Source organism: Balaenoptera physalus (assembly GCF_965194825.1).
Source record: "Balaenoptera physalus genome assembly, chromosome: 19".
Lineage (NCBI taxonomy): Eukaryota > Metazoa > Chordata > Mammalia > Artiodactyla > Balaenopteridae > Balaenoptera > Balaenoptera physalus.
Genome location: NC_138900.1, coordinates 42,559,145 through 42,574,055, shown reverse-complemented (window position 1 = coordinate 42,574,055; position 14,911 = coordinate 42,559,145). Strand labels below are relative to the sequence as shown.

Below are 14,911 nucleotides of genomic sequence, written 5' to 3'. Positions count from 1 at the left end.
GGAAGCCCCTAGTTTATAATTTTATTTTGAAATTCTCCTTTCTTTTTTCTGAATTAGCCTAAAGATTTGTCATTTTTTTTTTTGTCTCTTCAAAAAAAAAAATCAACTCTAGCTTCACTGATCTTTTCTATTGGTTTCCTGTTCCCTATTTCACATATTATCACTCTGATCTTTGTTATTTATATCCCTTTGCTAACTTTGGGCTTATTTTGTTCTTTTTCTAGTTCCTTGAGGTGTAACATTAGGTAATTTACTTGATATCTATCTTTTTCCTTAATGTAGATTTTTATCACTATAATCTTTTCTCTTAGAAGTGCACATAAGTTTTAGTATGTTGTGTTTCCTTTTTTATTTTTATCAAGATACTTTTTTATTTCCCTCTTGTCTTCCTTGACCCATTGGTTGTCCTGGAGTGTGTTATTTAATTTCCACTTGTCTGTGAACTTTCCAATTTTCATCCTGTTATTGATTTCAAGTTTTATATCATTGTGTTCAGAGAAAATACTTGGTATGATTTCACATTTCTTTAATTTGCTAACATGTACTTTGTTGCTTAAAAGATGATCTATCCTGGAGAATGTTACATGTGATATATATACCTATCACAAATCATGTACACACGTGCCCGCGCACACACACTCACATATATACACTTCGATACTGAGATGAATAATTTGCTAATTTCCTCATTACTCTCACTTTTTAGAGTAATGGTCAACTGTATTCTAACTACCTTTCAGAAAATACTTAGGAGTTATCAATATAGGTAATATTTTCAAAGCAAGAATGGCATATAATAGAAATTTTTGTTTATAGCCATGTTTTAACCACCAAAATCAGCACTGTCTTCAACATAGCCACTATGTTTTGTAACACTTCTATTTTTTTCTAATTTTCAGAACTTAAAATTTGTGATTTTCCCCTGAGTCTCTGAGTTTAGCCTGAAAGCTGGAATAATATTTCTTAGCTCTAGAAAACAATAATATTCCCAAAGTTTTGCTTAGTCTGAACCAGAAAGTCATCTCTGGGCAATAGCTGAAATGACCACACTGGATAAAATAGAAATCAATTGAGCTTAGGTGTCATGTCATCATAGGTGATGGGGTGAGAGCAGAAGGACAATATGTAGAGAAGGGCTAATTTTCAATTTTTAGCCTCCTCAACAGAATCAGTAGACATGACACCTTCTCATGAGAAACAGTGGCTCATTGTAGCAGTCATCCTCAAATAAGGGGAAACATCAGGATCTCTACCAGAAGGACAGGAAATATATGTTGAATCTCTGTCCTACTGCCCATTCTTGACAAACACAAATTTCCTGTAAATTAGTTAGATAAACAATCCAAGAATCAGGATTTCTGCATTTTATCCATCTCTGACAACTTCATGGAATAGGAGACATAGGATTGTCACATTTTTCTAGTCTATGTTTCCTTCCTTCGAAGAGTTGTGTTGATGAAACTGATATGCAACTCCATGACATATTTCTCATGCCAACTTACCTCATGAAATTAAAAATTTTTAAATAAGAAGAATATAATGATAGCTCAAATGTACTTTTTGTTAGTAAGAACCCACCTGACATGGTATGCACATGTGACAATCATATATTAGAAGGGATATGAAAATGGTAACATTTCCATGGAAATGACCAGAATGATAAAGAAAACACCAAGTATTTGAGGGTTTGAAGGAGGAAGCAGTGATGTTTAGATCTGAATGAGACCTGTGAGGTGGCACATGCTAGATTTCATTAACAAGATACTTGAAAAGAGTTATTTTCTATTTACTAGTCCTTTAACTTGATCCAACAAGACAAAACCAGTGATTGGAAGATAAAAGACATTACTTCCAAAAATTTCCAAATGTCATCAAGAGTGGAACACAATATCTTACACAAGAGTGAGTTTCTATCATGTAAGTACTTCAAGCAAGAGAGTGTTAAGTAAAAGATTTCTAAAGATGTTTTGGACTTACGTTCACAAGGTGTGTGCCATGGAAGAGGAGATCCAGGTTATGTTAAACAGTGCTTCTGAAAAAGAAAAAAAAAATCTGTCATTGAATATGATCGAAAGACACTAGGTTAAATGAAATTAGACTTTTTAAACTGTAGGACTTCACAGAGCACTTCAAATAATAATGTGCATTCCTAGACAATGAATGGGGAGGAGGGGGTGTGGATAAAAAAGAATAAAAGAAATGATGTATCTGAGATCTCAAGATATTATTTTTGCCCTGTTATCGACCTTGCTCAAAACTATTTTAAAAACCATTGCTATGCAATGTATGCTAAAAGAATAAAAATAAATACAAATAAGTTATGGGAGATAATCACCATATTGGTATTTAATACAACATGAATGTCTAATATTTTATGAGTGCATGAGGTTATGCCAGAACCACAATATAATGATAACGAAGAGCAGTAAATGTGGTGGCATTATCTAAACATATTTACCCAGCTGGCAATGCATAAGTAACTGAGCTTGAGGCAACCACTATGAGTCAATTTGAGAGACCTTGGGGTAACCCATTCATTTAACTAAAGTCTGAATAATTTTAAAAGTAATGAATGATTTTTCTACCTCTAATGGGTCAGTTGATTTGTGCCAGCCCATGACCTGTTTGCCTTCAGATCTATTCCTTACTCTTTTTCTGCTGTTCTCTGGGTGACAGGGAAGCTGATTTCTGCAGACTCCCAGGTCAGGTGACTTTTGGCTGGGTTTAGCCAACAGGAGATGTTGGTGAGAGATTGGAGGGCAGGAAGGATAGAAGGTCTAGAGATTTCCCTTCTCTTTCTCTGCCTCAGGCTGGGTCTGTGTAGCATCAGAATTACCTTGGTGATTCTAGCCCTTCGGATCTGGTAACCGTGCCTTTTCCTTGGTTCATCCTGCCTAGGATGGCAGAGGCTTTTTGCTTTTGCTCATCTCTGGATTATACCAGAGTTTTCTTTTGGCTTCTTAGCAATTCTATCACCCATATAACAAATTCCCAGCACTTTATTTCCTGTGACTTATGTACTTTCAGTGGTTTCTGTTTTCCTGGTTGGACTCTGGTAAATATAATGGTTTCCTACATCACAGAAGCATTTTTTTAAAATGTTAATGCATTATTATTTTCTCATAGGATTCCAAAGATGAAAAGGATCTTGGAGACTGCTTAGCCAAACAGTCAGACTGCAGTGTCTGATAAAGAGAGGGAGAGAGCCAAATGGGTAGGGAGGTGAAAAACTCTCACCCTTGCTTCAACAAGATCACTGTAAATATTTACCTGTTTACAGGTATTGATTCTATATCATAAAAGAGGTGTTGCATTGATATAGTTGTAAACCCTAATATTGCAGAAAAGGCCCAGGTAAGGGCTGACTTTTATTTAGTTCAATTCACTACATCCTTTCAAATTCATCAATCTTTCATTGAGCAGATCCTGCTTTCCACCACCGACCCTCCGCAAGTATCGAAAGGGACTCTACCTACACCGTTTTGCTTTATCTTCCCATCAACTCATTGAAGGTGGAGTATTATTCAGAAATTGAGATTGAGAAAGGTGAAATATCTTGCCTATATCTCTATAGTAAATTAGCATCCAAATCAGACCTAAACCCCAAATTAATGTCTTTCCACAACACAATCCTGTTTCCCTTGATGATTAAATTCGCTTATCTGATCTTAGAGTTACCAGAAGAGTTTTAGAGAGTAAAATGATGAGTTTAATTGTGGAGATGTGAAATAAAAGCAAATGAATGTGCCTTTTAGCAAGAACTTAATCTAATGTCTGATCTGCCCCTGATACAGTAACTTTTGCCAACTGTTGTTTTTGTTTAAACAGTGTCTTATAAAATATTCCATTCCCAAGGTACAGGATGAATATTAGCATCTATAAACTTTCCCCTAACCTACCACTTAGAATACACCTTTATCACAAATTATTCCACCCAAGATCCTCAATTAATATTAATATTATAACCCTCATCATCATCCTCTCCAAAATAATTCAGTGTACAAGCTATGTCCAATGAGGGAAAGAATAGAAAAAAATCTTTAACAGATTCACATATGGGAGGGAAAAACCAATTAAAGATTATCTCTGAACCAGGACCGCCAATATGAGATGAGATGCATAACTAATCAGCCCAAGAAGTACAACACGTGAAGTGAGGAAAGTGTCATTGTGAGAAATGTAACAACAGTCTGATGTGCATAATTCACTTTTCCCATGGAGCCCTTGCCCATATGCTGTGACTCAACTGAATATCAGAAGATGGAAGAAGGCCATCATTCATTAACTCACTCAACTCCTTCAGGGCCTGGCTTTGCCTTCATTTTGTTTTTATTCTTGCACCAAAGACTTGGAAATCATTAATATGGGTTTCTGAACTTTCCAGGCTAGGATCTAATCAGATTCTCTTCTAAAGGGAGCAGAGGTCTGAAGTGCTTTATACACAAAGCAAAGAGTATCTAACATTTGTTAAAGCTCCAAAGAACTACCTTCTCCCCGGCTATGATGGATTAAAACCATGAAAACACAGTCCTAATTCTAATGTTCTTGGAAACAATCCTCCCAGGCTTTATTTTTCCTATGTCTGCCTGGGCTCAGGCAGGTTTTTGACACTAAGCACTCCCAGTCAGACTTTGGAATCACTGCTTGAAAGAATTTCTAAACTTTAAGACACACATGGAATGAGTAGATGATTTTTAGCTAATTCTGTATGATATGAGTTATTTACTTTAAAGATATCGATCAAATGTTGCTTTGATTTGAAATGCCCTTAATTATTCCTTAGTATTTTAGGAGTAGTGTTGTTTTTCTCTCATTCAGTCATGGATTCATTTGACAAATATATAATGCATAGCTTTCTATGTCAGGCCCTGGCATAGGCATTAGGGGTTCAGTAAACACTAAGACCTAGTTCCTTTCTTTAATACTTTAAGTTCTGGTAGGTGCTTAGTATTGGCATTAATATCATAGTAAGAATGTTCATTATTCTGGTGCATTATTTTCCCCTTTCAAGATGTCCTTCTTTCTAACTCTCTGCATCCTGAATCCTGTTTCCATTCCTTAAGCTCTGTCTATCTAAACTAGATTCCATCAGAATGGTGACTGTGTCTGATTTTGCTCACTAGTTGTTTATCCCCAAGCCCTATAGTGCCTGTCACACAGGAGGCACTCAACAAACATTGAAATTATTTATTTACTGAAAAAACTCTGTTTTATCAAGCCAAATGATATCCTATTTCTCTGAACTTTGTTTCACTCAGACAAACCACTGGTATTAGATGCTTCTAAAAATGAACAAAATTTTTAGAAACTAGTTGAGCTTATAAAATATACAGTTTACAAGCAGAGATATGTCTTAACCATGTTGGTGATCCCTTCAGTCTTAAACACATATAGTTAGCAATCCCCACACTTTATTTGTTTGGCAGAAAGATTTTCAGTTGACCAGTGGAAAATCAAATGGCACTAACACTACTGTGAACTAAATGCCTTTTTAGTAATATTTTTTCTTTTGTTAACAATTAAAGACAATATACAAATATGGAATATTTGAATATCAGGATTATTCTCTGCATGTTATACATCTATATAGAAAAGGCTTGATTTGAACATTACTCTTTCTTTGCAGTTTTAAAAATAACTATTTTATGTTAAAAAGTGTACATTTGGGGAAATGATGAATATATAAAACTTTGTAACTATCAGCCAGACCAAATTATAGAACACTTCCATCAACCCAGGAAGTCTTCCCTCCAAATATCCCAAAGATGGAGTCACTCTTCTATTCTAATACTTCATATAAATGAAGTCATACAGGAGTATCAGACAGGTAAATTGAAAAAGATATGCTAACATTACTCTCTTAACACTTTATTAACAATTTAGAGCTTTATATCCAATGGATATTTATCAGTGGACCCAGTTTGCACGTTTTTTGGGTAGAAATATTAGAGTGCACAAAATTATTTTTTCTCCATTGCCATTCTGACTAATCTATTTAAAAATTTTAAATAACAACAAAAATCAATATTGGTCTTGAAAATAGAATAAATATACTTTTTAAAATGAAGGAATGGAAAAGTATAAGAGAGCCTCTAAATATCTTTGGGTAAAAAGTGGATTTAGCGTTATATCTGGAAATATAAAACTTATTTCTTTTCATTAGGGAGTCTTACTTAAAACCAGGATTGTTGGGCAGAGTACAACCCTTTGGGTTCCAACAGGACAATGGAAAAATGTTATGACTTAGGTATAATTTCCAAAAGCATTAAAAATCTTTAGGAACTACTGGTAGTATGCAGAAATTCTGCAGCTTGAAGGGTTATATTTAAATATGTCTACCAAGATTCTTAAGAATGTAAGCTTATCTGCAGTTGGAAGGCTGCAAGTTTTGCTTTCCTGCCAGAAATCTTAATCAACTGATACTGTTGACATCATCCAAAAACAATAAGCAAGATTAGTGGAAGTTACACATCCTACTCATTATTGCTTTGTTGAGGAGTCACTCAATTGAGAGAACAATATTATAGGACTTATTTACATTGATGTGAATCATCTGGTCCATAAACAAATGAGTAATGACCTGTTAGTCCAGGAGATTAAAAGCTAAGCAGATGTTTCACAAGAACAAAAATTAGTCTGGGGGAGGAAACAGAAAGCAAATTCATGTTAGTCATTGGCTTTCAAAACTGAACGATGTTACACCACTTGAGTTTGCTGAGTGGGACAAGGGAACACAATTGCTATTTTTGCTAAGGACCATTTATAAAGAAGTTTCAAAGTTCCTTTTTTAAAAATTACTTGCTTTTTAAACAAGGAAGCAGCTACTAAGAAAATGGGTCCTCAAACAGCTCACCTCCAACTTTGTAAAAGACTGCCAAACATCTCTTGTGCATTGAAATTTATGGCTCAGGGATTGATTTCACTGGACTTTACACAAATCTTTGATTCATGGACCCATTTTAGTAGGTAATGCTATATCCTGTAACTCTATTTATCCTATTAGTCAGTGAAGGGGAGAGGAAATGTTACCAGGATATCAGAAAAAGATGAACAACTGGAAAGTGGAAGTTCGGAGAGATCAAGAAAGTCAATCTGGTAGCAATAACGTGATTAGAGTAGATGATTCAAAAGGGACCTACCTAATGCTGGTGATTTTAAATGTACTTATTTAAAAAACAGAAATAGATTCATAGACATAGACAACAAATTTATGGTTACCAAAGGGGATAATGGCGGGCGGGGGATAAATTAGGAGTTTGAGATTAACATATACACACAATACATGAAATAGATAAACAGGAATGACCTACTATATTGTGCAGGGAACCATACTCAATATCTTGTAATAACCTATAATGGAAAAGAATCTGGAAAAGAATATATATGTATGTATGTGTGTGTATATATACACATTAACTGAATCACTTTGCTGTACACTTGAAACTAACACACTGTAAATTAACTATACTTCAATTAAAAAATGGAAAAAAAAGTCAATCTGGTAGTAATAATGTGATTAGAGTAGATGATTCAAAAGGGACCTAATATTGGTGATTTTGTGCTTACTATCTCATGAAAAGGACTTTACAGCTTTGTAATAAGATGTCCTGATTCTGGATCTCTGAGCCTGCAAGGATGCAGTGACTTTCCTATTTAGGACCCTGTTACATGTCAGATAGCCACTTAGGTCAAGAATATTGCTGGTTCTGGGCTGGGGTGAAGATCAAACACAATGATGATGTTTAATCTTGGAATCTAACATGCTTATATTTTTAGAGAAAGATAGCTAGTCTTTAATTAACACTAAATCTTGATAATACAGCATTCTTTTTTTCAATTTGCATGATCATCATGCACATTAAATATTACAATCTTGATTTTGCAGTTATGAAATTTAAGATGCAGAGAGTTTAACAAAATTCCTGAAGTATAAGTAACCGGCTTCAAATTCAGGGGTAAAAATTCAAGTAGGTTTGAGTTTAATCCTGTGTTTTTTCCACAAATCTAGTATTAAAGGACTTATATGTGGTCAGTCTGGAAGTAAATCAAATGGGTAGCTTTTCAAATCATACATATTAAAACTCCATCCCTATGACACCCATGTGCTATTATAAATATGCCACATTCTAAAATATTTTATTCTTCATTAAAGTTGTGCTGGCTTAGCGTTCAACATATCTCAGATTGTTTAACCTAGGCAAACTGTTTGAAAATCCCCTAACTATGCAAACTAGTACAATCACTGGAATGGCCCAATTAACAACATACTATTCTTCTCAATGTAATTTAACTATGCCTCTTAGTAGCTTTAAAGCTGCATGAATATTAGAAATTTTTGAATGCATTTGCTAATATGCTGATTACATAATCAATGATACTGATCATGTAGTAGGATAAATTGCCGTTGACTTTGAACTGCCTTCAAATTCCCCAAACATAAATTACCATAAATTTTTAATTTGAACTTTGTTTCTAGAAAAAGCAACAGAGACTATCATTTCGTCTATGTAGTTATTTGTAATTCATTGACTACAATTAGTGTTCTTAATATATCAGATGAAGTCTTTCAGCTGAAAATTTTCCATAAAAAATATCTAGAGCAGATTTACTGTGTCCCTACTACACATTATGCGCATAACCCACGCCTGACACATACCCTCATTCCTCACCATTTCTGCCCTAATAAGTTCTCTGTTACTTGTACTACCATGCTCAAGCATCACATCCTTAAAAAATATCTTTCCTGCAACTACAGGTCATGGTACACAATCTGTGTGTGACACATTTTCATGGAAAGAAGGAAGGAAAGAGAAAGATATAGTATTAAGAACATCAATTCTACTGCTATTAATAATAGCAGCCAACAGTTATTGATACTTATTCCATTAAGCACTTTATATACAGTAATGTTGTCAGTGACCCCCAATCAAACCACCAGGAACATTGCCTGTGGCTGAAAAAGTCAGTTTATTACTCATAGCAAAGGAGAATGCACAGCATGGGAAACCATAGGATAGCTCAGTGAAAGCATGTTAGAAAGGACTTATTATAGGATTTATGCTCTGGTTGAGCTGGGGCGGGTCCAAAGAAGTGGGGACACATACTGGTTTGGGTGATGTCAGAAAGCAGGAGTCATTCTATAATTGTATATGTCATTAAAACTTATTTGCAGGGCAGGTGAACTAAAGAAATGCTAATGCTGTTTTTGGTAAAACAGCAGCAGCCATTCATACTACCTAGGAGAAAGGGTTACTTGGTATATTGTGCCTTGGACAAAGAGTCATAATTGGTCAGTTTTTAGACATGACTGTGGAGCGGTCTTTTGTTTTGATCCATCATGACCACAGAGTGGCCTTCTGATGTTGATATTCTATGTAATTGCTTATGTTCAACAGGGCCTGGCAGTGAGTGCAGGAACAGCATGTAGTAACACCAAAGCCTAGCTGATAGTCACGGGCTAGCTCCAGATGTCAGGGACTGCTTTTCTCTTTCTTAAAACATATACTAGGCCATTCATTTCATCAATAATTCAATCAGTTTTATGCTATTACCATCTCCATTCTATTGATGAGATAAATGAAAGTCAGATGGGTTATGTAAGTTGCTCAAGGACACAGTGACAGTAATAGGACCCATTAGTTTAACATTAGGCTGTCTGCTTCCCTGATTCCAGAGGCCAAAACATTAATCCTACACTAAACTCTCCATTAATAGACATGAGAGAATTATTCTATTTTTCTTCCTTTGAGTCAAATTATTACCCTAAGAGCTACAAACATTAAAAATGTTTCTAGTCTCAACCCAGTGACATTGCCCAAATATTTCAAATGTATTCCTTCCCTCTCCCCTCACCAATTCACAATGTTTTGGCTTGTAAAGTGGTCAGTTTGCTCTGTTGAGTCACTAGGTCTACTCACTCAAAGTATATTATTCTCATGCCTTCAGCTGAAATACAGACACCATATAAATGTTTCTAGGATGAGCCACCTAAACCCATGAATAGGTAAAGCTTTTCATTTATTTATTTTTTAACCCAAGGAGATGAGCAGCAAAGTTTTCTTGAATAATCCCTGAAACAACCTCTGAGATTGCTTCAGGATTTATCTGGCTCACAACCCCAGTCATAGCAGCCCCGTACAGCTCAGCAACACGATGTGACTTCTCATGACTTCCTTTGATACAGACTCGTATTCAGCTGTATCTTCTACTGTGAATTCAGGCAGTCTGGGAAGAATTCAGAATCGTATAACTGCACATTTCACACTTTTTTTTTTTTTAAGTTTTTTTTTAAAATTAATTAATTAATTTATTTATTTATTTTTGGCTGTGTTGGGTCTTCATTTCTGTGCGAGGGCTTTCTCTAGTTGTGGCAAGCGGGGGCCACTCTTCATCACGGTGCGTGGGCCTCTCACTATCGCGGCCTCTCTTGTTGCGGAGCACAGGCTCCAGACGCGCAGGCTCAGTAGTTGTGGCTCACGGGCCCAGTTGCTCCGCGGCATGTGGGATCTTCCCAGACCAGGGCTCGAACCCGTGTCCGCTGCATTGGCAGGCAGATTCTCAACCACTGCGCCACCAGGGAAGCCCACATTTCACACTTTTAAGACAAAAGGGAGTTGATAGCTTGACCCAAAATTTGGTTGATTTATTTTTATGTTGATATGTAACATTTTGATAGTTACAATTATATAACATGATAATCATGTTGCAGAAGGTCTATATAATGTTAGAGATAAACTACTAGTTTTACAACATAACTGCAAATTCTTTAACACTCCTCTCAATGAGAGGTGTGGTAAGGCCCCTCTCTTTGAATTTGGACAGGTTTGTGACTGCTTCGGCCATTAAAATATGGCAGAAGTGACACAAGGTGACCTCTGAGGCTACATTATAAAGGCCATGCAGCTTCTGCCTTGTTTGTCGGAAAACTCATTCTAGAAGCCCTAAGCCCCCATATGGGAAGTCCAGTGAGTCGTGAGTCAGAGATTGCCCAGACCGACAGATGAGCCATCCCTTCTGAGGAACCAGACCTGTGAATGAAGCTGTCTTGGGCCCTCCGGATCATTTCCCATGATAATACCACTGCAAGATATCTTACAACACCATGTAGATAGAAGAATCACCTAACTGAGCGCTGCTCAGATTTCTAACCCACAAAATCATGACATACAATATAATAGTTATTGTTTTGTCATAGTTTCATACACAGAAGTAGATAAATGGAACAATTTACCTCCAAAAAACTGAAGATTGCAAGGAATTTCACATGGCTGGAGAAATGGCTGAAAAAAAGAGACCTGTCTTTTTGGCAAACTCAATTCACCATGAACATTATGTGATTTTTTTTTCCCCCCGAAGTATTGAAATCTGGATATGGTTGGAAGGCAAACAAATATTCAAATATTCCTTTAAATTATCTGGTATAAAACACACCAACTATTATTTAACTATTCATTCACTCAATCAGTGAACCACTCTTCACCACAGAGAATAAATTTCGACTTGGATTTTACTTGGTGGAAGGTTTAAGCAGGAATTATTAGGGATACATTAGATCCCTAGATCTAATCCCTACACTAGTAAGACACAAATACATACTATTTCTCCTCAAGGAGTTTTTACTTTAGAGAAAAAAATACAAATTTAAAAAAAAATTCTGGTATTTTTGTGACATATTTCCAGTCCTTATTTTCTAACCTGTCCAATCATCTATTTCAATTTCTGGATTCAAATATCAGCATGGAAACACATTTTAGTATGATGAGTAGTCTAAGGAATGATGAACATAACAAAGTGATTTATGTCAGTAAGAAGTGATTTTGATGTTAATACACACAAAAATACTTAGTTTAAGAGAAATGTTACTTAATAAATATTGAATTGCCTAATTTAAAATATATTAAGTAACAAAGGTTCGTATCAGTAGATCTCATATTGAGTCCATATTTTCATTTCATACATTTTTTGTCAAGTGTGTCTAGTATCTTGGTAATTAAAACCCTGCAAACTCTTATTTGTCAGTTTTCACTAAATCAATGCATTGGAAATCGTGATTGACCTCATTTTCAGGCTGTAAAAAATATATTAGGAGATAGGTCCTGAAAAAGCATCACTTTATATCTAACTACTAGTTACTAAAAATGTATAATCTCTTATAAAATTATAATATTCTATCATAAATAATCAAGATTTTTACTGAATAAAAAGTTTTATAATCATTCCTCACTATGGTTAAAATATAGGGGTAAATAATATATGAAGTATTTAGAGACCCATGAGGAAACTGCAAATATAGCAGGACTAATGCTGAAACAAAAGGACAACTGGACTACTAAGAAGGCCAGGGGAGGAACTGAAAGATATCCTCACACAATTCATTGATAAATTCTCCAAGATTCATAAAGGGGGACATGCAGAGAACTCTGTAGCTACATCTACTTATACATTGATGCTGTGGACAGTCATTCACATAGACCAGAACTTTTCCCACAGGTGGCCCTTAAAATGATTTTAGGTAGTAAGATAGCAAAATATAAAATAAAATAAATCCCATATTGAGAAAGCCATTTTCCTTTAAATCCATCTTTCACTCCTTTTGAATACACTAAGTCAGTTTGGTGCTGGCATGTCCTGAACACCATTCTAAAACTTGCTTCATCTAACAAAGAGTAGGTTTATGGCACAAAGCCTTCACAAAACAATACTATCTTATTAAAATGTAATTGCATAGTTTTTTTGTATTTGTTTTTATATTTACCTTATCTTTTTTTTTTTCAAATGGCACTGATTTTTACACTCATAGTAATAGATAAATAGTCTTTCCAAAATGCTGAAAGGTACACAGGAAGAGTTAATGAGGTATATATGGTCACTGCCTGAGCTTTCTGTTCCGAATGAAGACATGTACCTATAAAGTCTGAATTTGACAGTACAACCAAATCCACCCCAAATTTTGTAGTCTATAAATTTGGTTGTCCAGATACTAATCTTCACTGCTTTACCGCTACTCCCTTGCCAGAGTTACTATCATCTCTCACCACAACTAGATAGCAAGAGCTTCTAACTCATCTGCCAGTTCCTACCTCTTCCCCTATCTGTACTCCATTCTCAAAACAGCATCCAAAGTGTCCCATGACAAATGCTATCAGGTCTCGCAGCTTCTCTGTACGGAATCCTCCAATGTCTCCCTATTTTACTCAGTCTGAAAGTCCATCTATGTGCAATGTCCTATTAAGGTCCGGCTGCTGGTTATTTACTTGACCTCATCTATTACAAATCTCATCTTGCTTCCACCCACTGGCAAAAAGTATTCCTAAAAACATTATGTCTCCAAGATGGTTGACACTAATACAAATATTTTTAGTTAAATTAGATTCTGCTAATAATTTTATTAGATGTAGTTATTTCATTTTTAATTTTTGAGATAAGTATACAATTCCTTAAATACTTAATGTTTTGTGCAGTCTGAATGATGAATTTCTGATCTTTATAATATTAGTGCAGTCTTTAAAAATATTAACCATTTATATGTCCCATTATTCACCAGTTCTCAAATTCCAGGCTTTGTTATTCCTTATTAGAAGGACAAAATCTTACAGTTTAGAGCCAGATTTAAACAGCCCAAATGACAGGATGCTGAAGCAAGTGGGAGAGACATGCTGATCACTCATGCACTCCGTTATTACCATGCTCCCAAAGCTCTGTTTTCCATTTCACATCATGTATCAGTAAAAACGTCGCAATGACAAGGTAATAGAAGGATGATTAGCTTTAATGTACTCCCTTTCATGTTTGTAGTTAGAGCTAATATGAACTAATTTATACCCTTAGATATTTTTCTTTTCTGTGCATTTTGTAACAAATGTGAAAATTGCTGGTGTAAGTGCAATCGATCAATTGAGATAAATGCAAGCTGAGTTCGATGACTCTTTAACAAATTTTCATAAGGCTACCCCTTTTGGTAAAAATTGTTAGTCATTTCTATGTCAGCATAAACACTGTAGAATCCTAGGAACTCCAGGTTCCGGTAGGTGACATGGATTTTTTGATTAAACAAGTGAAACAAATAGCAACAAATCGAGTTGGCAAACAATTGGATGGTACAGAACAAAGAAATCACATTGCATTTGATCAGCTTGTATTTGGTATTAAAACTGCATTTTATATTATCAACAGTACAGCTAATCAATATTTTGAAAGATCTTGGACAATTATAAAGTGGTATAGGCAGTCAGTTCTGAATAACTCTAAATGAAATGTACCCAAAATTATTCACTATTTTTATTTAGTGTTCTATTTCTGGATATCCTTTAAACACTATGAAATATAATTAGAATGACTAATAGAATCTTTATCAAATTTGATGATATACTTAATATATCAATAGTGAATGCTTTGAGTAAATTTGCAAGGTACATACAAATACAGATTTGCTCAATGCTTTGACTAATGGAAGTCACATTTTAGACAGATAGATACAGATAGATATAGATACAGATGTGTAGATAAATAGATATATATAGTCCTATATTGGGTATAATCTAAGTACATACACTATCTAGAAATGCTTATACCTCAAAAGCACCTAGAGGTGCCTCAACTAATAACAGTGTTTGTTAATTTCCCATGCTAACACAGTTCAAAACTATGGTGGCTTGATACTGAGATGCTAAGTATGGTTCCTGGGGAAGGAGCTTGGTGGTGTCATTCTCCCTACTTGAGGCGTGCACTGTCTTTGTAACGATTCTGCAAAAGAAACACTGAAAGCTATTTTCGCTTTTCACCTTTTTTCGTAAAAGTGAAAATCTTCTTCAGATTTCTTTCGGTCAGCAAAAACTGGTATTAATGTAGGTCTTTCATAAAAGCAAAATGGCATAAAACAAACCTTCAAAAATTGGGAGGTACCTCTATACAG

The 14,911-nt window shown here is 35.1% G+C and overlaps 1 long non-coding RNA gene across 1 annotated transcript in view; it reads right to left on the bottom strand.

Annotated features, from left to right (window-relative positions):
- The window catches only part of LOC309649491, a 600,739-nt gene extending 590,481 nt beyond the window's left edge, over positions 1–10,258 (bottom strand). Inside the window, exon 1 of the long non-coding RNA XR_014257146.1 lies at positions 1,978–10,258. This is a non-coding gene — a long non-coding RNA (uncharacterized lncRNA). The remainder of the gene's footprint in view (positions 1–1,977) is intronic.
- Positions 10,259–14,911: the final 4,653 nt, after the last annotated feature.